At 40.5% G+C, this 23,725-nt stretch overlaps 2 long non-coding RNA genes across 6 annotated transcripts in view; one reads left to right on the top strand and one right to left on the bottom strand.

Annotated features, from left to right (window-relative positions):
- The first annotated feature begins 6,698 nt into the window (after window positions 1-6,698).
- LOC117803967 overlaps window positions 6,699-23,725 on the top strand; it is a 24,407-nt gene continuing 7,380 nt past the window's right edge. Inside the window, exons 1-4 of one of the 3 annotated variants that reach the window (XR_004628100.1) lie at window positions 6,699-6,773; window positions 9,781-9,985; window positions 21,376-21,435; window positions 21,936-22,496. This is a non-coding gene — a long non-coding RNA (uncharacterized LOC117803967). Of the gene's footprint in view, window positions 6,774-9,780; window positions 9,990-21,375; window positions 22,497-23,725 lie in introns of all 3 variants that reach the window. The other 2 variants (XR_004628098.1, XR_004628097.1) reach the window with 2 other exon arrangements.
- LOC117803966 overlaps window positions 17,993-23,725 on the bottom strand; it is a 23,362-nt gene continuing 17,629 nt past the window's right edge. For all 3 annotated transcript variants that reach the window (XR_004628096.1, XR_004628094.1, XR_004628095.1), the window contains 3 exons: window positions 22,444-22,494; window positions 19,860-20,094; window positions 17,993-19,768 (listed from right to left, as the gene is read on the bottom strand). This is a non-coding gene — a long non-coding RNA (uncharacterized LOC117803966). The remainder of the gene's footprint in view (window positions 19,769-19,859; window positions 20,095-22,443; window positions 22,495-23,725) is intronic.

The following is a 23,725-nucleotide window of genomic DNA, read 5'->3' as shown; positions in this document are numbered from 1 at the left end:
TGCAAAACTACAAGATTCTCGTAAGTTGTTAGAGGCGTGTTGAGTAGGTATAACTGTTTAGGATAATAATGGTAATATATGGGAATCACTATAAAAATGTTCTTTCCCTTTGACCCAGTCATTCCAATCCTGGAAATTCATTCTAAAACAAATAATTCAATAGAAAAAAAAAATCTGTGAGCTAGGACGATCCTTGCTGTATTATTCATAGTGCAGCAGCAATCAATGATCAACAAATGACCTAAGTATTCAATATTAGGGGATTGGTTTCGTAATGCATGGTGCTTTGATACAATAAAAAATTGAGGTAATTATGGAATCATGGCAAAACAGTCATGATATTTTGCTAAGAAAAAGAGAAAGAAGGAATATGAAAGGACATGTTCACTGTGATTACAACCATGCAAAATATGCATATTGAGAAAAACCACAACAGAACAAAAAAATGAGAATAGTTTGGCGGGGAAATTTTAGGTGATTTTTCTTTTGAAGAAAACTTAGTTTGATATTCTTTTTTTAAAAAAAGATTTATTTATTCCAGAGAGAGAGAGTGGGCAGGGTGAGGTGGGGGGAGAGTCAGGGAGAGAGAGAGAATCCTAAGCAGACTCCTTGCTGAGTACGGAGCCCAACTTGGGGCTCCATCCCACAACCCTGAGATCATGACCTGAGCTGAAACCAAGAGGCGGATGCTCAACGGACTGAGCCACCCAGGTGCCCCTCCGTTGATATTCTTTTGTTGTTTTAACATAAACATATGATATAAAATTCTGTGCAAGGGATAGCTGAATCCTGTGACAAGCTAGTGGATGACATACTACCCACTAAAGGGTGATGTGACTAAAGGCCTGTGATGTGTTTCTGGTGGCTGGAACAAGGTTACACTAATAAGCCATTTGATCAGTTCCCTAGACATTATGCTTTTAAATTTCTCCTGCCATCCCAGCTCTGTCCTTCCATCTGATGAAGGACAGATGGGGGGTAATAAAATGAACCATTAGTTAATATTTGCCCTCTCTTCTTTGGAGACAAATTGTTTAAGTCAACTTTAGAGCTCATAGCTTGTAGCCCTACATGGAGGGGCTATTATATATATATATATATTATATAATATATACATAAACATACATACATATTATATATATATATATATATAATACACACACACACGTATATGCTGTAAATCTAGAGAGAATTTTTTTAGGGAGCTTAACTTGAGCAGAATTATTTTCTTCCTTTTACCCAAATTATGAGGTGAAAATTTCACTAAAGAGCGACTAGGATAAAAGATAAATCTTGTTTGACGCTATTCTAACAGTTGATAGGATTGTAGAATTCTGCCAGAAATTGAGAAGTTGATTGCCTGAAGGCAAGTAGATGACCTCTCAAGATGTCTCCTTTTTCCAATATGGCTTAAAATTCAGAGATAGGGAACGTTGTTTATAGGACATATAGTTGCATAGCATGACTTTTTAAAATAATAATTTATTCAGATATAATTTAGATACATGAAACACATCTTTTGAAGTATGCAATTCAGTGGATTTTAGTCTATTTAAAGAATTGCACAATCATTATCATTATTAATTTAAAACAGTTTCATCACCCACAAAGAAATCCCAAACCTATTAGTAGTCACTCCTCATTCTTCCCAATCTCCATCCCTGGCAACCACTTAATAACTTTCTATCTCTCTGGAATGGTGATGGACTATGTGAACACTGGTATAGACACTGGATGTGTATATATGTATTTATATATGTAGTCAATATAAACATATATACACATGCATATACACACCTACATGCACACATATCCATTTATGCACAGATAATATATATGTATACATACAGAGTCACTTCATTAACATAAACCTAGGTGTGGTCGAAAGGGGTTTATTGTGAATATCAAGGCACTTTTAACATGCTTATCACTTAGGAGATTCCAAGGGGTTTAGGAGCCCAGTGCCAGAACCAGCATGAAGACCAAATATATATTTCTTAAAAAAAAAAAAAAAAAGCAATATCACAGCCATGGAAACAGCCCACCTGGGTTTGAATCTTTGGCAAGTCACTGAACAGCTTTGCTCCTCTGTTTTCCCATTTTTGAGATGGGGATGATAATAGAACCCACACCTTAGGGTTGATGAGGTTAGATGTAGAGAACAGAGAACAATGCCTGACGCACATTAAGGTGATTTACATGTTAACTATTCTTACAGAGGATTTAACGTTTCTCTACTGACTCAATTATTTGATCATTTGTTGAAAGTAACTATTGGCTCTTGACAGTGGTTTCATGTTCCAGTAACTCAGCTCAATGTCAGTCAGTGAGCCATACTTTCTCTCTACTCCACTCTCTCTCATGATCTTGATTGCCTCATGATTCCTGCTTTATTACCCTTTCTGTGGTTTTCTCTGGGTTTCCTCAGCACTCCATCAACCCCCAGCTCTTACTCTCTGTAACCTGTGACAAAATCTGACAGATTCAACAAGTCTGAGGAGAACAGTGTCTGCATGAAGTACAATGTCAACCCTGGTCCTGAATTAGCCTAGGGAAGCAGGGCCACACGTCACAGAGCCTGGCTACACACACACACAGACACACACACAGACACACAAGCACACACAAGCACACGTGCACACACCCTCACACACACACACACAAAGAGGTATGAGCTTGGTGAAAACTCTGTGGCTTCCAAAAAGAAAGAGGTATAATTTTCAGGCATCTTGCACGGAATGCCCAATACACTGTCATGGGGAGACATTTGCTTTCTTGAGAAAAGTAGAATACAATTTCTTACAACACAAAACAGCAGGAGAAAATCAGAAGAAAACATACAACTTCAAAAAAAAAACACATTTTGATTTAGGCAGTGAATCAATGATATTTTTCCTTTCTAACCTATAGTATAATCAAATTCTCTTTCATGTTCAGATATTACTTTATAGAATGTACTTTACAGTTTATGAAGTCTAAATAAAAGTATTTAAAATGGAGCCATTTCTCAGGCACCTGGGTGACTCAGTCCGTTAAGTGTCTGCCTTCAGCTCAGGTCATGATCCCAAGGTCCGGGGATGGAGTCCCAAATCGGGCTCCCTGCTCAGCAGACAGTCTGCTTCTCCCTCTCTCTGACCCTCCTCCTGGCTTGTTTTCTCTCTCTCCCTCTCCCTCTCTTTCTCTCTCTCAAAACAAAAACAAAAACAATCACTTAGATAATTTAGGTTGGATATTTTACAATTGAGAAAGAAAGAATATTTTATTTTTTTTTTATTTTTTTTTTAAGATTTTATTTATTTATTTATTTATTTGACAGAGATAGAGACAGCCAGCGAGAGAGGGAACACAAACAGGGGGAGTGGGAGAGGAAGAAAGCAGGCTCATAGCAGAGGAGCCTGATGTGGGGCTCGAACCCATAGCACCGGGATCACGCCCTGAGCCGAAGGCAGATGCTTAACCGCTGTGCCACCCAGGCGCCCCGAAAAAATATTTTAGATCAGATTGATTGTGTTGTCCAGTCCTCTCCTCTTTCCTTACTAACACAATTACAGAGTCTTCAGTATATTTTTTTTCATGAGCATGGAGACCATGTAAAGTCCTTGGTTCACCCTGTTTGTTCTGGACATGCTGACTTTTCAAAGTAGAGTTAAAACAAAACAAAACAAAACAAAACAAAACAAACAAAACAAAACAGCTATCTACTTAGAGAAATCTATGACACATGGCTCTCCGGTTTATTTTCCAGCTGTTTTCTGTTAACCTCGACTCTGAGAATTTTTTCCCCAAATAATTTATATACCAAGGCAGGATGCAGATCAGCGGGGAGCTGTACTTTGAATGTGAAGATGTTGAGGCACAGAGCATGGAAAGAGAACAGGATTATTTCAGCAAATTATAGATGGGTGACTGATCATAATTTTCAATTCTTTCTCACTCTCCCATACTTTTCCTTCTCTCTTTCCTCTTCTGGTTTTATCAAACTTTCACATACTCTCTGTCCTGCCCGCATCTGTGTTTCTGGAGTAATTCTAAACTTCTATGAGTGGCACCCCTTTTAAAGTCACAGGATCACGGAAGCAATTAATTAAAAACAGCAGGCTCTTACCTGATGTCTTCAGGATGACTTTTAATTATGCTAAATGCCCTACTTTTCCTAATGAGGATGTTCTGTAAACCTGAACATGGTTTTCCCACACTGCACTTGCAGACAAACCCTGTGTCCAGCAGGACTGCTGCTGCCTGCCAGACCAAATCCTTTCTCTGCGACAAAGCCTGCCATTGTGTCCCCCATGCAGCCCCACTGATCTTTTCCAAAGGGCCTTTTAGAACATGTGCACATTTATTTCCATTCCCTGATGTGCTGGACGTAATAATAGCCAAAGAACCATGGTAACTTGCCTGGACTCAGCGCTGTCTACTGTTCTCTGAAAGCCATATCTGGCAGCTGGACTTCTGTGTGTGTATGTGTGTGTATGTGTGTCTAGTTGGGGGAGGGTAATCTCTGGTCCTTTTGTTGGAGGGTGAGGGAGGAATAAAGAGCTTGAAGAAGTGACAAGGTGTCAGTGTCTCCTGACTCAGCTGTTCAGGGGCTTAATCCCAGCCCACAACTGGATGTCCAAGGGATTTTAGGAGAACGTTGCTCCTGGCTAGTTTCCAACTGTTTCCAAATGCACTTGAGAAAGCTCCATGTGATTTTTTCTTTTTTTTTTTTTATGTAACACCTGCTCTAACAATCCCAAAGCAACTTTTTTCTTCTCTATTATACTGTACATCTGTTATTTTGCTTACATGGAAGCCAGCATAACAATTAGATTCATTACTTGCCAGATAAATTGATTCCAGCTAAGCTGAAAGACCTCAGTGTACTCTTCCAGCATTTATCCAATGAGAGAACAAATTTTAAAATCCTGTCTATAAAGGTTTTTTTCCTGTTAGACCAGTGACATGTCATTCATAGAAGCTTGTTTCATTTCAAGGTGGTGATGAGATGAAATTAGAAAGCCTGAATGATGGGTAAGACAATGAGAGGTGGCTGGGAATCATTTTTACTTTCTCTTAAGCAAAAGCAATTCTGGAAAGGTACTTTACAAAATCCTTAAATTTCCTATCTGCAGAACAATTTTAACAAATGAAGACCTTGATGGGATGACAGTTACTTTTTTTCCCCAGTTCTTCCAAATAACAAAAATAAAGAAGTAGGTTCTTCTCTAGAGCTATTTTTTCCCCTTTAGGATTAAAAAAAAAAATCTACTTTATTGTACTGGGTAGGGTGGGGATGGGTAAGGAAGGAAGGCAATTTGAAAACACTCTTCCATGTTGAAGCACACATCTTAGCTCAGCCCCAGACACTGTGAGGCTGTGTGGCATACAGCAGAGTCTCACTAAACACGTCTTCTAAGGGAAAGAAAACAAACTGGTTAAAGGGGCTCTAGGCTGGAGGTGCTAAGCCCTCAGAAGAGATGCTGAGAGTAGAGATGAAGAAAGTGCTTATCTCCAGTGGGAACTTTAAATTGACAGGTTCAACTTAATTGACACAGCCAGCTTATATGGTGCCGACTTGAACTTAGAAATGATTTCTGCTTTCAAAGTTTGCTTCAAGGGGGTTCAAAAATGATGAAGCTTTTTTTTTTCTCTAGAAATATCGTTGTACTTAAATTCTATACAACAAATACAACTGAGAGCCTATTATGTTCAAAGAATTATGCTAGTAAATGCAGGGAATAAAGATGAATAAGAGAGAAACTTCTTGAGATGTTTATAGACTAACTGCAAAATATGGAGGTAGAAAAGAGTAGGCCCATGCCCACCTCTATTGCAGGGCAAAATAAGGTTAAGTCCCACAGTCAACATGTATTTGAAAAAGTATCTTGGGCTTCACAACATAGAAAATGTACTATTTGTTGGAGGGTCAGAGAGGATTTCATGGAGAATGTGGTATATTATGGTTTCCATGAAGAATGGATGGGATTCCAACCCATGGAAGGGGTGCTCCAGGTCCAGAGAACAAGAGGAGTTAAGGCTGGAAAGTTCAAGCTGTGATATATTTTCTAACTAACCCACAGAGATCTAACATATAAGTGTAACTTTGACAGTACAATTAACATTCATATATATATGAATTGTAACTGAAACACCATCATAAATATTGTTTCTCTGTGAAATAATTTATCAGATCATCAACGGAGGGGAAGAACATTAAAAGGAATGAGTTGTTCTCCAGACTTCTGGGGAAAACTTCTGGCGTACTTAGCTAATGTAGGTATGAGTGTTTGAAATTTGAAATTTGGGAGTTATTTACAAAGCTTTGAAATATTTATTTTTCATGAGTTCTTTTAACAAATATCTATTGAGGACCTAAGATATAAGGCACTGGGTATACAACAATGAACAAAGCAAAATCCTCACTGTCCTGGAGCTAAAGTTCTAACTGTAAGAGATGATAAACACGTGATCAGGTAGATATATGTCAGATGCTGATAAGATGGATGGAGAAAAATTAATTAGATAAGAAGAAAAAGATAGTATTTTATATAGGTGGTTAAAGAAGATAGAGCAAAAAGAAGAAGGAGGAGGAGGTGGGGGAGGAAGAGGAGAAGGAGAAGAAGGAGAAGAGGGAGGAGGAGGAGGAAGGAGGAGGAGAAGGAAGAGGAGAAGGAGAAGAAGAAGGCAGGGCATTCAAACAGACACTAGAAGGAAGTGAAGAAACAAATCATGCAAAGATTTGGAGGGAGAACATATCAAGCAACAGGAACAGGAAGTGCAAAGGCCCTGAGGTAAGAGTATGCGGAGTGTGAGGAACAACTGGGAGACCCCGAAGGCTTGATTAGAGTGAGCCAGGGGGAGGAGATTAGGGGATTGAGGTTTGAGAATTTGGGGGATGGGAGTAGGATAAGCCTTTAAATCGCTGTAAGAACTTTGACTTTTACTTTTACTGAAATGGAGACACTGGGTGGTTTAAAGAGAGGAGCACCATGATCTGAGTTCTGTTTGCGTAGATGAAGATGACTTGGGCCCAGGTGGCAGTGGCAGAGTGGGAAGAAGGAACAGAGTTTGGCATGTTTTGAAGAAAGATCCAACAGCATTTAGCAATGAATTAGAAGTACATAGTGAGAGGAAAAGAGTCAAGAATAACTTGGTGGTTTTCAGTTTAAGCACCAGGAAGGAAGAAGGAAAGGAAGGGGACAGTAGGGAAGCCATAAATCAAAGCCACATCCTAATCTCCAAAGTAGGCTCCCAAATTTCCCAGACACTCTGTGAGAGGTGGTACTTCTTCCAAAAAGTAACAGTAGTCAGACCCCCACACGGCACCCTTCACGGCCTCAAGGCACACATCCATGTGCACAAAACCCACAGTTCTCAAGGAGCCAAAGCAGAAAAGGCCTTCCTACAAAGCTCAACTCATGACGGAGGAGGGCAAACGGATTTTGAATTTTCAGTTATTTCACACACTGTGGGGTTACAACCCATAAGCTTTTATTTATATGAACTTTATTTTCTAGTGGCAGAGGAGAGAGAGAGATAATAAACAGATGAGTAAGTAAATATATGATATGTCAGCTGTTACATGGCTGCTGGAGATCTCTGCTCAGCTGGTCCCATATACTCTAGAATAAGAAAACATTCCTTTTTCACAACTGAATTAACATCTAGACTAATGCTGTCCAATAGATATATAATGTGACCTATAGGTATAAGCCACACCTGCATTAAGAAGGAAAAAGCAACAGCTGGAAGTCAACTTAATAATATAATTTTACCTGATATATCCAAATATTATCATTTTGACATGTACTTAAATTAAATTATAACTTTACATACTCTTTTTCATGCTATATCTTCAAAACCCACTGTGCATTTGATACTTAGAGTGTGTGTTTTATACTGCATTTTAACTCAGACAAGGGGTCAGCAGCAACATATGGCTAGTGGCTGCCATCTTGGACGGCATTTAGATTTAGACAGTCCACTGTTTTGGGGCCAATTCTTCCACATTTAGAAACTGCAAAGAATGTTTCAACCCTTCTTGGATCTGGATAGGCTCTCCTATCCAGGTCTTGTGTATAAAAAAATTTACATCTATAAAGTTTAGATACCATATTGTGAGTCAAAGGTATGGTTCAATTGACGGTCACTAAAAAACAACCAAGTGGAAGCAATACCCTCTCTTCTCCAACTTTTCTACTTTGGAGGATGTATCTTTCCAACTAGAGAAAGGAGGAAATCTTACTTTGGGGTTAATGTGTGTGTGTGTGCGTGTGTGTGTGTGTGTGTGTGTGTGTACATTTGTATGCGTGTGTGTTTGCATGCTTACTTGTATGTTTATGTATCTCTGTGTTCTGTGAAAAATGGGTGGCCTTGCTGTTTAATGGAAGTCAAAATGCCGTGGAAGAATCAGTAAAATTCCTGGCCCTGGGACATAGCAGAGCATAGCTTCCTGATTGCCACCCCAGCGGGGAGAGACAAGGATAATTATCTATGATAAATAAAAGCTCTCTGTACATTCCTAAAGTATATGGGGATATATCCTTCTGAAGGAGAATGGGTCTTGAAGCTCTGTAAGTATAATCATTAGCTATAAAAAAGTTATTTGTGACCAAGGATAAGTTTTTTTTTCGGCACAGGGATATTTATTACAATGGAATTGTTAGCCTTAAAAACAAACAAGCATGAGTTTGAGAGGGGAATGCTAAAATACAAGATCTAGAAAAGTGGATGGAGGGAAGTGGTGAGGAAAAACCCAAATGTGACAAGGTATTCAGAGAGGGAAGTGAAAGCACAAGGCAAACATCCCCTCCATGCTGTTTTGCCGGAGCTCAGTTCTATCCCGGTGCCTCACCACACGCAGGGGAGCCGCGGTTCCCTGGACACCCACCCCACATGCCAGAGAGGGCAGGATAGGAGGGAGTGCCTTTGAGCTCATTTCTCACACATTGTACCAACCAGAAAATCACAAAGCTGTGGGCATCTTTTTACAACAAATGTCGTGAAATGTATCCATCTTGCTAATTAGGTAAGCAAACTGCTAAGGAAAGGGAGCAGACATTAGGGCCTATTCCCTCCCAGCTGCTTTATACATGTCATGTCACCGAACTGTCGTTTACTTATGTTTGTTTCAGAAGTTTTTAATTGTATAGAATGATGAATGAATACATGTTCATTGTAAAGGGAATTATGTATGAACCCAATTCACACAGGAGACCACTGAGATTCAGGGAGGTTGAGCAATTTGGTCTGTGGGTAGAAACTGGATTGGAAGCCAAGCTTTACCTCCTTACATAAAAGCCTCCTGAATGACTGAGGTGAGCTATGGGCATTTTGATGGGGAGTGAAAGAAGTGCATGGAATGAGAGCTACTTCTGTAGAACAGGGACAATGGGACAATGTGAGGCAGGGCAAAGGGTCTTGGGGGAATGGGGATGCCACGTAATACCTGTGCGAACGGTCAGTCTTCTCACTCTTACCTTCTTTGTGTGTATGTCTTGGTAACAATCTCTGTCTTGTGGATCCAAAAGGATAACAGAAAGGACCTTCTAACACTGTGAAGAAGTGTATGGTAATAACGCTAATAATAATGTATAGTGGTTGACACTTGTCAGAGTGAGAGCAAAAGTGGAGGCTTTGGACAGGTATGGGCCATGTGTAATTGATATCTCGGGGAGCGGGGTGGAGAAAAAACACCCCAAAAGATTGAGAAGGAAGTTGGGAATTGCTGAAGATACACATCCCATATTACCCATGTCGCCCTGGTGTTGACCGTTTGTGATTCCGTTTGTTCACCAGAGTTTTACCCAGTGCTCCTCCAGTCAGATACTGTGTTGGCACTGGCGGTAACACTTTGGACACAGTGACCCCCATCCTGGAATTGTGGAGCCAGCTACCGGGCCAGGAAGGGCTTTAGTGCCGCCGAGAAGCTTCCCTGGGAAGCAGGGTCTGGGCCTGGTGAGGAGGGCGCTGTATCATCTAGATCACCCGCCACATCAGCACAGTGAGTACGTGCCGGTCCTTCCCACCAGGAAAATCGAGGGCGCTTTGAAAAAGAAACAGGTGATCCCTTTTAAAACAAAACAATGCAGTCCAAGATATGTAAACAGAGCTGCTAAAAGAGTACAATGAGGGGAGTAGTTATTTATCTTTGCTTTACTAAAAAATTTCAACAAAGAGTTTCTTTGAATCTGGAACCGTCTCAGTGCTCTTACGCATGTGCTCAGAGATGATGAGCCACTTGACGGAGAGCCAGATAGAAACAGCCCACGAGGCAGCGTTGGGATTCACTGTGAAAAGATGAGCCCTCGGCCAAGAAGATAAAGGATTTCTGGAAAGACGACTAAGCCAGTGGGGGCAATAGAATTGCAATATGCAAAAATAAAACTTCTATCAAGTTTCAGTCATTTGTTCTTTATTGAAAAGAAGTTATTTTCTAGTTGGGTACCTGTAGATACGAGGATATGTTTATGTCAAGCTGGGAGAATTTTGAAAAAAAGAAATCGTAATGCAGACAAACGTTTCCTCTATGTTCAAATATACAACCCCTCTATAGAATTCTTCATGTATTTAATCACCTCTCACATATTGTAGCAGATATTTTTGACCGTTGGAATTTGAATCAGGTTCTCTGATTTTAAGCTACTCTCTCCTGTTTTCTGCCCTGTGTCACTCTTGCATTTTTGAAGAAATACAGTATATCAGATCTCAAAGTGCTGTCACTGAATTGGGACAGTCCATGTGGTCAAGTAGGAAAGGACTCAAAATGAAAGTAGGAAACACTTTGGTCTTGTCCCAACTTTTTACCACTCTCAGGCTTTTTTGAAGAAATAACTTATCCTTTTTTAAATTAAAATAGAGCATGGGATTTTATAATTTCTAATGATCTGAAACAGTTTCAAGATTCTGCTAGTTGACTGTTTCAGATGCTATTTTTAGGTGACTGTGAACTACTCAATATTTATATCTGAGCCTGGAGTTCTCTTGCTTCCCAAAAGATTCCCGAGGAAATTCAGGTTGTAATGGACAAATAGTAACAGAGGTAGAGTTTTAGTTTCCTTTTTTTTTTTTTTCTTTCTTGGCATTCTGCCTGATTTCTTAAGTTCATTCTGATTTCTTTGAAGCTATGTTTATTGCCCTTGCTGCCATGGAACACTTATCATGAGCCCTATTATTTCACTGGGAAAAAAAAAGTTTATTGCACACCTGTATGCCTTCTACAACTTCTCTGATGAGACTCTAGCAAATGATACCACATTTTCCAAGGCTCTTCAAGGCTCCAAGGCTTGATCTGTGCCGTTCCCTTTCCCGGTTATTCTCTACAACCTTTTCCAGCCTTTAAAACCAGGATCAAATATCACTTCCTCTGCAAAGCCTGCCAGAGAACTTCCATTTTTGCATTCATCACATTGCACTGTAATTGTTTGTTTACACATCTGTTTCCTCAACTGGACTCAGAGCTCCCTGAGGTCGGAAATCTTCTCTTGTTCAACTTTGCAGCTTCCTGTTGGCGGCAGGGAAGTCCAGAGGCAGAAAGGTGGCCCACCCTAAGCAAGTATGTGACCCTTCAGCAAAGGAGTTTTCCTGCCTTCATGTTGGCCCTTCTTCTCGCTCTCTTGGTCTTATTTATCTTGTCTACCTCTAATTCCTGTTATCTGACAGCATTATTGACTTTGTAATACAGCTGAAAAAAAATTTAAACAAGGTAGAGGGTTTAATAAGAAAAGAATTTATCCATGTTTCCTAGGGCTTAAGGTAGCACTGTCCTTGGAAGATATTAAGATACTAAATACATGTATATTTAAGAGGTGATGTAACACTAGCAATATTTGATTGTTACTATGGACTAGACTCTGTCCTATGCAGTTTATATGTATTTACTCATTTCATTTTCCCAACCTGGGAGCTGAAAGTGCTATTATTCCCAGTGTATATATAAGAAAACTGAGGCTCAGAAAGTTTAACTAGCATAGATTACACAATATGCAAGTAGCAAAGTCCGTATTCAAAGGTGATATGACAGGAAAAAGCTAATTTATCTCTCACTTGAATTATCCTCAGGATTTCATAAATAAAAGTTACGATGCTAATTTAATACTGAAGGACCATGGATCAGGTAGTTTTGGTTTCATATACAGGTTGATGGGTGGTGGGTTTTTTTCCTTTTTAAATCTCCATTTTATGGGAGTTTGTTTGGGCAAACATCACCCAGGGGCTGCTATGCTCTACACATCTCTGGGAATATTGATAGCAGGAGGCAAAGAACGGAGCAGTATGTGGGTCTGTCTCCTATGACACAGGGGCCCAAAGCAGCATCTCGAAGCCCTGAATGATTAAAAAAAAAGTGTGGAATTAGCAAATTTCCTAATTCCCATTTTCATGTGGGTCATGCAACATAAAAGAGATTCTGTCCATGATTTCTAAACTGACTGACTGAAGCTTTTCAAGGATCCTGAGTTCCAGATCCTTAGGCAGAGTAAGTCTTGTGGAGAAAAGGCCAGAAGAAAGTTTCCTTCCTCTTTCTTGCAACCCTGGGTCAGCTTCCTTAAGGAGTTCTTGCTGTTCACAGTCTCCTTAGTCTTGCTTCCACTTCTAAATCTCCACTCTTGGGGTGCCTGGGTGGTTCAATTGGTTAAGTGTCTGCCTTTGGCTCAGGTCATGATCCCAGGGTCGTGAGATCGAGTCCTGTGTCAGGCTTCTTGCTCAGCGAGGAGCCTTCTTCTCCCTCTGTCTGCCTCTCTCTCTCTCCCTCTCACCTTCTCCATCTAACAAATAAATAAGTAAAATTTTTGTTTAAAGAAATGAATCTCCACTCCTGTTTCAAGTCATTATCACCAGACTGGCTCTGTGCCTCCTTTTCCTCCTATAAAAGGAGGGTAATAGTAGTTAGCACCTGGCAAGGGGGAAGCAGGGAGGCACAGGGTGCAGCGGGAGCTGTGCGGGGGCTGGAGGGGAGCCTAAGGAAGACAGGATGAGTTGGAGACATCAGTGGACAAGCTCAAAAGATAAATATGAGTAAATGAGGTGATGGGTGGGGGAAAGCTGGGCAATTTTCAAGTAGGGTTCCTGATCTAAGAGAACCAGGCTGGGCTGGTTCCAAAGCTCTACACTTTCTCAGGCTGAAAACAGAGCATGCAGACCCTGTTCTTTTTTTTTTTTTTTTTTTAAGATTTTATTTATTTATTTGACAGAGACAGCCAGCGAGAGATGGAACACAAGCAGGGGGAGTGGGAGAGGAAGAAGCAGGCTCATAGCGGAGGAGCCTGATGTGGGGCTCAATCCCATAATGCCGGGATCACGCCCTGAGCCGAAGGCAGACGCTTAACGACTGTGCCACCCAGGCGCCCCTGCAGACCCTGTTCTGATGCAAGTGGAGGATGCCCAAGGGGACGCTGGCGTAGACTGGGGGAAAGAAGAGCTGGCCATAATCCCCGTTCTCGGCTAACCACCAGACTGTCATGGCTACCGCACAGACATTCTCAACGTGCCCTAGCACAAATGACATTACGATACGCTACACATTTGAATTGTTTGTTGGACTTTCTTTTATGATGATCATAGATTCTAACCTGTGCATTTGTATTATATAATGTTGTACTCAGGAGAGGGATGGTTGGCCACACCAGCCCAGATAAAAAAGTAGAATGACCCTGAGTCACCCTTAGGAGGGGCAATGTTGGCTAATCTGTCACTAACCTGAGGAGACTTTCCCTTCAGTAAATTTGCAGCCTAGACCTAGGAGGAACCTCGAGAGTCAGATAATCCTTTTTGCGGCAGATAAGGAGATTAAAGCCCAGGTAGTGATTTGAGGACTCGAGTAATGGAGGTGTTTCCCTCTCCAGCTTTGTTTGCCATCAGTTGGCCAGTTGACTATAGACAAATCTCTTTTAAAATACTGGAATGTTTTTTTCTGAGTGCAATGAATTTTAAAGATTTATAATCTCCTATCCCTGCTTTGTAAACAGTGAAGGGCATGGACACATGCTTTGCAGATGGCTTTGTTGTTTCTTCAGCGAAAGGGATTTTCTAAAGGACCGTCTTGAGGCCAAGCAGGCTGAGTTTGAAGACAAAACCGACGACACCATTCATCTTATTGGCATTCACTCAGAATGGAGGATTGTCGCTGCATGAGAAAGATAGATGGGGGTGGCCTCAGGCTCAGACACGGTGTACTGTGCTTGCATTTGAGAAGGATGGAAAAGCCCACTGGACTAACATCATCTTGGATATGTACAGTCCCCAGAGATTCATCCTTCTTAACGAGCTAAACTTTTCAGATAGAACCATCTCTCGGAACAGTAACACGCAGTAGCTCTATCAACCCCTCACACCTTAGTGTGACTTTGTTGAAAGTAGACAATGAGAACTAACCGTACTAAGGAAAGGGCAGCCAGAGTGGGGAGATGATGCAAATTCTGTTTTCCCCAAGGGCATCCCAAGGAAGGTCCTTATTATTTTAGGGAAGAGAAAGCAAAATTGAGGGGGAAAGGATATTGGAGAACAATAATGGCAAAATCAGGTTATTTCGCTATTTCCTAAAGATAAAGGTAGGATCACTGAGCTAGACAGAAAAGAAACACTGATACATATATATTTATTTTTAGTTTCCCTTTTCCCTTTTTTTTTTAATTATTCTTCTTGGGGAACCTAAGTCAGTATTTTCTAAGGAAAATCCCTGAATCCCAAGTGAACAGAAGTTCTGCTCTGGCTGAAAACATGCATAAAGAAAGCTAGTTATGAGCTCTTTCTAAAGAACAAAGACATTTGTTGGGGCTCCTTTCTATAGAAAATATGGGGAAATTTTCCCTATTTTGAATAGAGATGCTTAAAAACAGCTTTATGCAGATATAATTCCATACAATAAACCCATTTAAAGTATATTTGGGTTTTGGTATGCTCTATCATTCATTTTTAAAAATTGTGGTAAGTTATCTATTACATAATAGTTGCCATTTTAACTATTTTAACTCACTGAACAGAGAGTTTTTTAAAATTATTTTTTATAGAAGAATTTTGTGACTTAACTCTTGCTGACAATATGAATCTGAAAATAAATCTATGGAATATAAAAAAAAACAGTTGAAAACACTCGCTGGAAAGGGATTCTTCTGTAAATGAGCAGCAAATCATTAACCAGTCTTAAGAGACTCCCATCAGCAGCCAGGTGCCCTGTGGTTCCCAGGGGCCTTCTAGATCCCAGACTCCCTCAACACCGTCTTCCCAGAAACACTGCTCCAGGGTCATCACCACAAAGACCTAAGTGTTCAAAAGGTGAGGGCTTCTCACAGCTTCATGAGATCTCTGGCTTATTAGAATGTCGAGGAAGCTCTCTGGACGATTCCGAGTGGCTCTGGCTCAGAGCTACTCTGTCACGTGGTTCTATTACTCAAGTTGTTGATTGCCATTGACAACCATTATCTGAGGCTTCCTTGTTTCAAGAATTCACAGGAGCATAATTTTTACGTTTTGTCCAAGTTTTTGGTTGAGAATAATAATAGCTAACAATTCCGGAGCACTTCCCAGATGCTGTCCCAAGTACTTAACATACATCAACTCCTTGAATTCTTGCAACAAATCTGAGAGGAAGATGCTGTTACTATCTCCTCTATACAGCACAGGAAACTGAAGTAACTTGCCAGCCCAGTGGTATGTAAGTGGCAGAACCGGGACTTCAACCCCGGGCTCCACTCTTCCTGGTAGATCAAGACGCCATGCCAGAAGGACAGAGCCCAAGTGACATCCTCGGTCACTCCTCCCAAGGACCTGCTGTGGGGAAGTCTGTAACCTCAAGAGGAGTGTCAGGAAAGGTCTGAGCCAAGCTGGCCCTCAAATGTTGCTGTTCCTGCCCTCCAGTGGGTTTTAATCCAGGGAGAAAGAATAATATATAATAACTATAATATGAGGTAGGCTCAAATGAGTTCTATAATACAGCTACCAACAAAGTAAGTTGGGAAAAAGGTTTATAATTTGAATTTTCTTAACTACTGTCTGAATGTTTGTCCCAGATGTAATGATGTACAATTAAAAACAGACCAAGGTAAAAGGATATACAATATGAAAATCTTTTTTTTAAAGCTTATTTTATAACTTCTGAGACTTCCCACCATAGTGAGATAGGAGGCCTTCAGAGGTCTTTAGTAGGTTTGAGAAAACAAGGCTTGCTCCACACCCCAGAGCAAACACGCCGGTCCTCCCGTCACCATTGTAACAGGTCTGTTTACTCGGACTCTTAAGGCAGAGTTTACAGGGCTCCTAACTGAAGCCGGCTTCACTTAAGGGCTGTGCACCTCTCTAGGAGAGATGTCAATTGTTGCTTTGCAAATTGTTCAACTTCTTGACAAAATGGCAGTCAGCTGTCAATGTGGACACAGGATGAATCACGTAACTCAAGAAAGGTAGAGGTGTTTGCAAAAGCAGACCTTCCAGGAGCTGAACAAGCCTGCAAGTATAGCTGTTGTTTCCTTCATCCTTCACGTCAGCAAAGTACATGATGCTCAGGGAACGTGTAAATCCTTTTTAGTTCCCCAAACCTGTATACAATTTTCTAAATTGCCCTTTTTTAATTTATTTTTATTTTTTTATTTTTTTTAAAGATTTTATTTATTTATTCATTCGACAGAGATAGAGAAAGCCAGCGAGAGAGGGAACACAAGCAGGGGGAATGGGAGAGGAAGAAGCAGGCTCATAGCGGAAGAGCCTGATGTGGGACTAGATCCCATAACGCCGGGATCACGGCATGAGCCGAAGGCAGACGCCTTAGCGCTGTGCCACCCAGGCGCCCCTGCCCTTTTTTTAGACATTGATTGCTTCTACCTTTAAAAAGTGCTGAGGTATAAATGCTATTCTAAACTGTGTTACTTGTAAAAATACTTTTAAAATGATTTTTGTTGCTAAAAGTGAAGTAAAAAAGTGATGTGTGTGTGGAGGGGGGTTGGCGGGGGTCAAGTCATTTAATCATGGATTTAGAAGTCAGGGATGGGAAAGAAATAATCAATGCAGGATGGATATTAAGTGTTAACCTCAAATGATCAGGCTAGTGGAACATAAACATCAGTGTTTTTCAAAATATGGGCTTCAGACCACCTGCTTCAAAATCTCTTTAAAAAACAAACGAACACCCAAGACCACCTGAAGTCAACTCTCTGGGAATAGACTGCGATTATCTGCATTTTTAATATCAGCTTTGTATCATTCAGTGGGGGATTGTAATCTTTCTGTTCTTTTCTGATTGTAAATGTTGTGCTGGAACAAACCACAGTTCCCCGCAGCCAAGATTTTCCCCAGTGACTGTCCTGGCTGGCGCAGTGGGGACTCCTAACCTTTTGTGTTCCATGCACCCCACTGGGAGTCTGGTAAGCTTATGGAGCTTTTTTTAGAATAACCCTTATAAATGAATAAATACCTACCATTTACATCGACATGGATGGAACTGGAGGGTATTATGCGAAGAGAAATAAGTCAATCAGAGAAAGACAATTATCATACGGTTTCACTCATATGTGGAATATAAGAAATAGCACAGAGGATCATAGAGGCAGGGAGGGAAAACTGAATGGAAAGAAGTCAGGGAGGAAGAGAAACCATGAGAGACTCTAGATTCTGGGAAACAAACTGAGGGTTGCTGGAAGGGAGGTGCTTGGGGGGATGGGGTAGCTGGGTGATGGGCATTAAGGGAGGCATGTGATGTGATGAGCACTGGGTGTTACACATAACTAATGAATCATTGAACACTACATCAGAAACTAATGATGTACTATATGTTGGCTAATTGAATTTAAATTTAAAAAAAGCCACATAAGATTACCAAGAAAATAAATGATATTGAAATGCAGTCATCAAAGAAAAAATGTCATATCTGCCTTTTTAAGTGAATATACAAAATAATAATACTTAGTGGTAGCTGTAATAATTATCAAACTTTCAAAGCCGTGATGAGAATAAATGAAATTTTGATGTCTTTAATAATTGATATATCTATGATTCTATTAATGATTTCTGTTTCTACTATTGGTATTGCTAATACAACTGGTTTATTTCCATATAAAATAGAAGAAAATGCTAAATGTTAGTTAGAAGTTAGGGATAATAAAGATGGGACTTTTTTCCTTATCTGATTTCATGAGCTCCCTGAATTCTAACCTTGAATTGTGTATAGCCTGAATTCAAATCCCAGCTGAAGATTTCTGTTCTACAAAGAGGTAGATGGCAGTCACATGAAAACTTCTCTTGCTTCCCAGTTAAAGTATGTCACTCCTAAGAAATTTCTTCCTAATGAATTAGAGGAAAAAATCTACTGCATACGGCACATGGCAAAGCCGCAGACACACAAAGGTGCTATTCTTATTTGCCTTGGGATTGTGTTAGGTGCTTGACTTCTTCTAGACCTCTTAGCTGCCCACCATACAGACACGTGTTAGTTGGGAAATTTGGACACCATCAGGAAGCTTTTCCTCTTGGACCCTTCATCCTCAAGGTATCTGGAACAAGCTAATGCCCCTACAGCTTCCCGCACAGAGTTGGGAAGGATGAAACGAGATTGCTCACATTATGCTAATCGAAGCTTGGTCCTTGGCCCTAGAGTTGAGGCATCTGAAATAGGAGTGTGAAAATCAACCATACCCGCGTTGATTTTTTAAAGCCTCCCCCATAGCTCCATCATACCGAGATTCACACCAAAGGGCTTCAACTATTGGTGCCTCGCCATGTGATGGTGAATGAAGTGCTGAGAGCCCAGAGGATCCACCTTGTAGATGAGACTCGGGACTGCCCCACTCAACCCCCATCATGGTGCAGAGGTGTTGAGTGAACGTGGGTCCTTCAGTATTACCTCTGCTCCATTAGAAGTGACCGCCCGTGGCCTCCTCATAGTGGAGTTGCTTACAGGTGAAGGCACACTGAGTTGGGCATCAGGGATGTTGACAGATTGTGCGTCAGCTCATTTTTCTATCCTACTGGCTCCCCTTTAGCTAGAATCAAGAGAGTTCTATTAGGCGATCTTTTATGCAGCGGTTGAATTAGTTGGTTAGGGCAGCTGTAACAATGTACCACAGACGGGCCCCTCAAACAACGGGAATTGATTTCCTCACAGTTTTGGAAGCTGGAAGTCTGAAATCAAGGTGTTAGCTGGGTTGGTTGACTCTGAGGGCTGCAAGGGAAGGGTGCATTCCAGGCCTCTCTCTGTGGCTTGTGGATGGATGTCTTCTCCCTGTGTGTCTTCATGTCTTCTGCCTTCTATGCATGTCTCTGTGCTCAAACTTTCCTCTTGATAAGGACACCAATCATACTGGGTTAGGGCTTGTTCCAGTGGCCTCACTCTAACTCAATTACCTCTGTAAAGACCTTATCTCCATGTAAGGTCACATTCCAAGGTACTGGGGGTTAGGACTTCAACACAGGAATATTGGGAGAAGGGTGAGGGGACATAATTCAGCCTCGTAACAGCCATCTTTCAGATCTTCTTTACGGCCGATGATCTTAGATACCAGGTAAGTGTTCAGCCCCTCTGTAGGTGTAGCAATGGCTGCTGAGCCTCTCCCACAGGGAAGAGCCTGGCACTGGTTACTGAGGCACCGAGAGGACAGCCGTTCTCTCTGTCCTTCGCAGCTCTCTGTGGTGGCCAGAGGAGACTCATTCCTCACTCCACAGAGAAGAGGCTAGAAAATGGTGACTTTCTACTTTGGGAAATCACAGACAGAGCGGCCAGGAGTGCAGCCGCCATCATTGCCAAAGGCAAATTGGTAGAAAAATCTTCCCTCTGACAAATCCAGTTAACAGCTCCTTTCAGACTCTGCTGGGGGAGAGGCAGACGTTTAATGAGTAATTTTCCCAGCCCAGGGGCGGACCCGAGTCCCACCTGACCCACGCCCCTTCAGCCCCACCTTGAACACACAGAGCTAAGCAACTCTTCAGGAGAGCGTCATCCTGGAGCCGACACGAGCTTTCACAGGCTAACCCTGGATTTTAGCAGTAAATTGCGGGGTGTTCTCATTGTGTGTTATTTACTCTACGGCACTTTATCTGTGTTTAGAAGCCATGGACTTGGTTTTTCTGCCAACTTCAGTGTGGGATAATTGAAATTAAAAAGAAAGAAACCAAGGGCCAAAGTCTGCAAGTCTGTAAAACAAAAAGAGAAAAAAACAGCTGAATTTCAAAAGTAAAATATGTTCTATCCAATGTAAAACAATTCTAAAATAGTTTTTAAAAAGAATCCTAATGAGGAAAGGTGTTTTAATTACCAAGGAATTTTGTACCATTGATAGGATAGAATCATAAAATTTTATGGTGATTTTTATTTCATTAATGTTTCCTTGTATATTTACCACTGTAGATATATGCCACAATCTATGGAATCTGGACAATTAAAAGTTATCTAAAACTATATTATGCTACAATGAGATAAAAGCAGTTTTAAATTGATTTAAGCTGTCAATTTTCAACCTCTAAACTTTTACATTGAAATCGATCAAAAACCCCATGTTAACCGTGCCATATTTCCCCCACAAGTCAAATGTTGTTACTGTTCTCCATGACATGCTTCTTTAACTCACTTTTTTTTTTTCTAAACTGAGTTCAGTGATTTTGTTAGCAGTCTTTGAGCAATCTGAAATCCAAATTGATCTATTTCATTTCTAATTTTTTGCCCTTATGTTGGCTTTGGAGAGTATTTTTCATATATTCTTCATGCTTTGTTTTTATATTACTCATAGAAAAGGTAGCTGTGTTTTCATGGTCAGTAGTCTCTTTTTCACAGCATTCTAAGATTAATCTGTTAAATCTTCTGCAACTCTGCTTTGCTTGTTAGCCGCTCTAGTTCTTGTCTGACCTTGGTACCTAGATCTTAAGCTCCTCAGGGGAGGGATCTTGTCTCTTGGTGTTTTGCAGTGTGTTCTAGACACTTCTTACCAGACTCTGAGTAATCACAATATGCAAACTGGTTTAATTAAATTGTGAATCTGTGAATGGCAGTGTATCTTGTAGATAACATTCTACAGCTAGGTTAGGGTGTGGTCTAGTAGCACAGATAGCCAGAGGCGGGTGAAATGAGAAAGTAAAGGCGAAGACGGAAATAAATACATAAAAAAAGTTAAGGAAACCAAACCTCTTGCAATGTGGCTATTAATGCCAAAGAGAAGTCAGAATCTGGGAGAAGACTTGTGCTTTAGAAAGTGTGCCAAATGAGCTCAGTAGGAAAATACAAAAGCCCATGACTACTCATTTTGAGCTTGTTGGAAACTGGAAAAGAAAAACATCCTGAGATACAGAAAACCAATGAATATTTGAAAAACATGGTGGTAATATACTGTCTCACTTGGAAACTGATCGGATTAGTCTGTGACCCAAATGAACTTTTATCCTTTTCTATATTGTTATGTCTATAATTGCCACATCTCCTAGATGCTTGGAAAGTGACAAGTTGGAAACAGAAATTTGAAGACACCTCTTCTCCAGTGTCAGGTCAGTTCTGGTCACTCCCTCATGGGCATCATTAAATCAGCTGACCAGCTATCTTTAAAATCCCCATTAGGTTTCTGGGAACCAATATTTATAAATATTGAAAGCCACATTCTCCATTCTTTTTCAAAAACAAAATAAGATAAATTAATAGAAAATTCTCAAAAACTGGGAAGAACAGAGTTAAGAAATTTTTAAAAAATTGTGTTTATGAGACTAAGAAAGCCCTCCCCATGGAACCCTGGTTACCACTTCAGGGCTAGAGCTGCAGTCACCCCCTGGGAATGTAGTGTGGAGTGGGGGTCTCTGTCACATCCCCATTGCTCTGGGGGAGTGAGTTTAAAGACAAGGGGTTGGGACGCTATGGCAAAGAAAGCTAGGCGGCATGCCATTTAGCTTGTAAGTGTCCTGAATCTCAGTCTCTCCTGGGCCTCTCATGCTCATAAGGAATTAAAGGGGTGTCAGCCCAGGGTCTAACGAGGCTGTCCCCTGTGTTGACTCAGACAACAGCAGAGTTAGCTCTCCTGCAGAGGAATGCTTGCAGCCTCCACCGAGGTCTCAGAATCACCTCTCCCTGGAGGAACCAACAAGCACAAGAGGACGTTAAGGTGACAAAACGAAGAATGAAAGCTTTTCAGCTTTCCTGGCGCTTTCTGAGGTGACAGGGTTGGATGAGAGTCACTAAGCAAGTCTGGCAAATCTACACGATGCTGGGCCCCTAGGGGCTTTAGGCCACTTTTTAAAGTCATTCAAAATAAAGCAAAATTGATGTAGGGTGTTATGAACTGAATGTTTGTATTCCCCTAAATTAATATGTTGAAATCCTAATCTCCAATAGAATGGTGTTGGGGGGCGGGGGGCTTTGGGAGGTGATCAGGTCATGAAAGCGGAGCCCTCATGAATGGAATTAGTGTCCTGTGTAAGAAGAGAGCTTGCTTCTTCTCTCTGCTTTCTGTCACAGGAGGATACATATGGGAAGACAGCCATCTGCAAGTCGGAGCGGGCTCTCACCAGACATCAGATCTTCTGGTGCCTTGACCTTGGGCTTCCCAGCCTGAAGAACTGTAAGAAATAAATGTTTGTTGTTGAAACCACCCAGTCTCTGGTATTTTTGTTATAGCAGCCAGAATGGACTAGGACATAGGGTCTGCCCAGTACCCTGTGGGAAAGTGTTCAGTTACATTTTCGAGTTATTCAAGAAAGGATAAGGAACTAGCTCAGGTTGAGGTAATAAATTACAAAAACAAAGCAAAAACAAACAAAAAACCCCACAAAAAAACTAGCTCAATATCTTTAGGACAAAATGAACATGATTTAGTATTAAAATTAGAATAAAGACTAAACCTAGGAAAATCTTAATTTAATATCTTTCCTGTTTATTATCTTTGTATGAAACCTACCTATCATCTAAAAAGGTCCTTCATAAATTAATCAGAAAATTTATATTATGAAAACATTGTATGGAATTGGTTATTCTGTCATTTTTTCTGACTTCGTGTGCATGTGTGTGTGAGGTGTAATATATCTATAGACACTAGACACACAGACACGCACACACGTATATACAAACACCCATTATATATATGGCAGAGTTCACAGTATGCATATATTTAACAATCTAACAACAGGAATGTCACACAAATGGAATTGTTTTTCCTGACTATAATTAGGGTTTCCTCTTACATCAGATATTACCAACTTAAAATTTTTTCTTGCCAGCTTTATTGTCGTTTGTCACACAATTCATTTCTTATAAAACAAGCCATAGAGCTTAGTGTTACTTTATGTTCTTAAAGTGAAATCTCAGCAAATGTAGTTTAAAATTCTCAGTATAATTTGTTAAAATTAAGATTAAAGACACTAATCTCAGGTGACCCAATAGAAATGATTAAAATTGGAGATATTTCAAGACATATTACCAACAACAGTTTTAAGACAAAGCTGTCACAATTTCTAGAGCTCAATTTCTGAACAAGATGTTTTGAAATATTTGGATATTTTATATCCTTCATAATTTAAATAGGCCTTAGTAGATAAGATGGTTATCCTTATTTGTAAACCTATTTGAAATTTTCATAGTTAAAAGGTAAGCCTTTTAGTGTTTGGTTATAAAGCAGTCCCTTCATTAACGTCTATAAAAGAACCAAAAGTAATACTACTTGTCACACAACTTCCTTATTTTCTTCGTGTGTGCCTGGTGTTAGATTGGGCAGAGTTTAGGAAACTCAAAACTTTAGAGATATTTGGAGGAGATCCAAATAGCACAGGAGGTTTGAAGTGTTAAAGTAATACT

This window comes from Ailuropoda melanoleuca, chromosome 10 (genome assembly GCF_002007445.2).
Source record: "Ailuropoda melanoleuca isolate Jingjing chromosome 10, ASM200744v2, whole genome shotgun sequence".
Taxonomy (NCBI): domain Eukaryota; kingdom Metazoa; phylum Chordata; class Mammalia; order Carnivora; family Ursidae; genus Ailuropoda; species Ailuropoda melanoleuca.
This window is presented reverse-complemented; position numbering and strand designations above follow the sequence as displayed.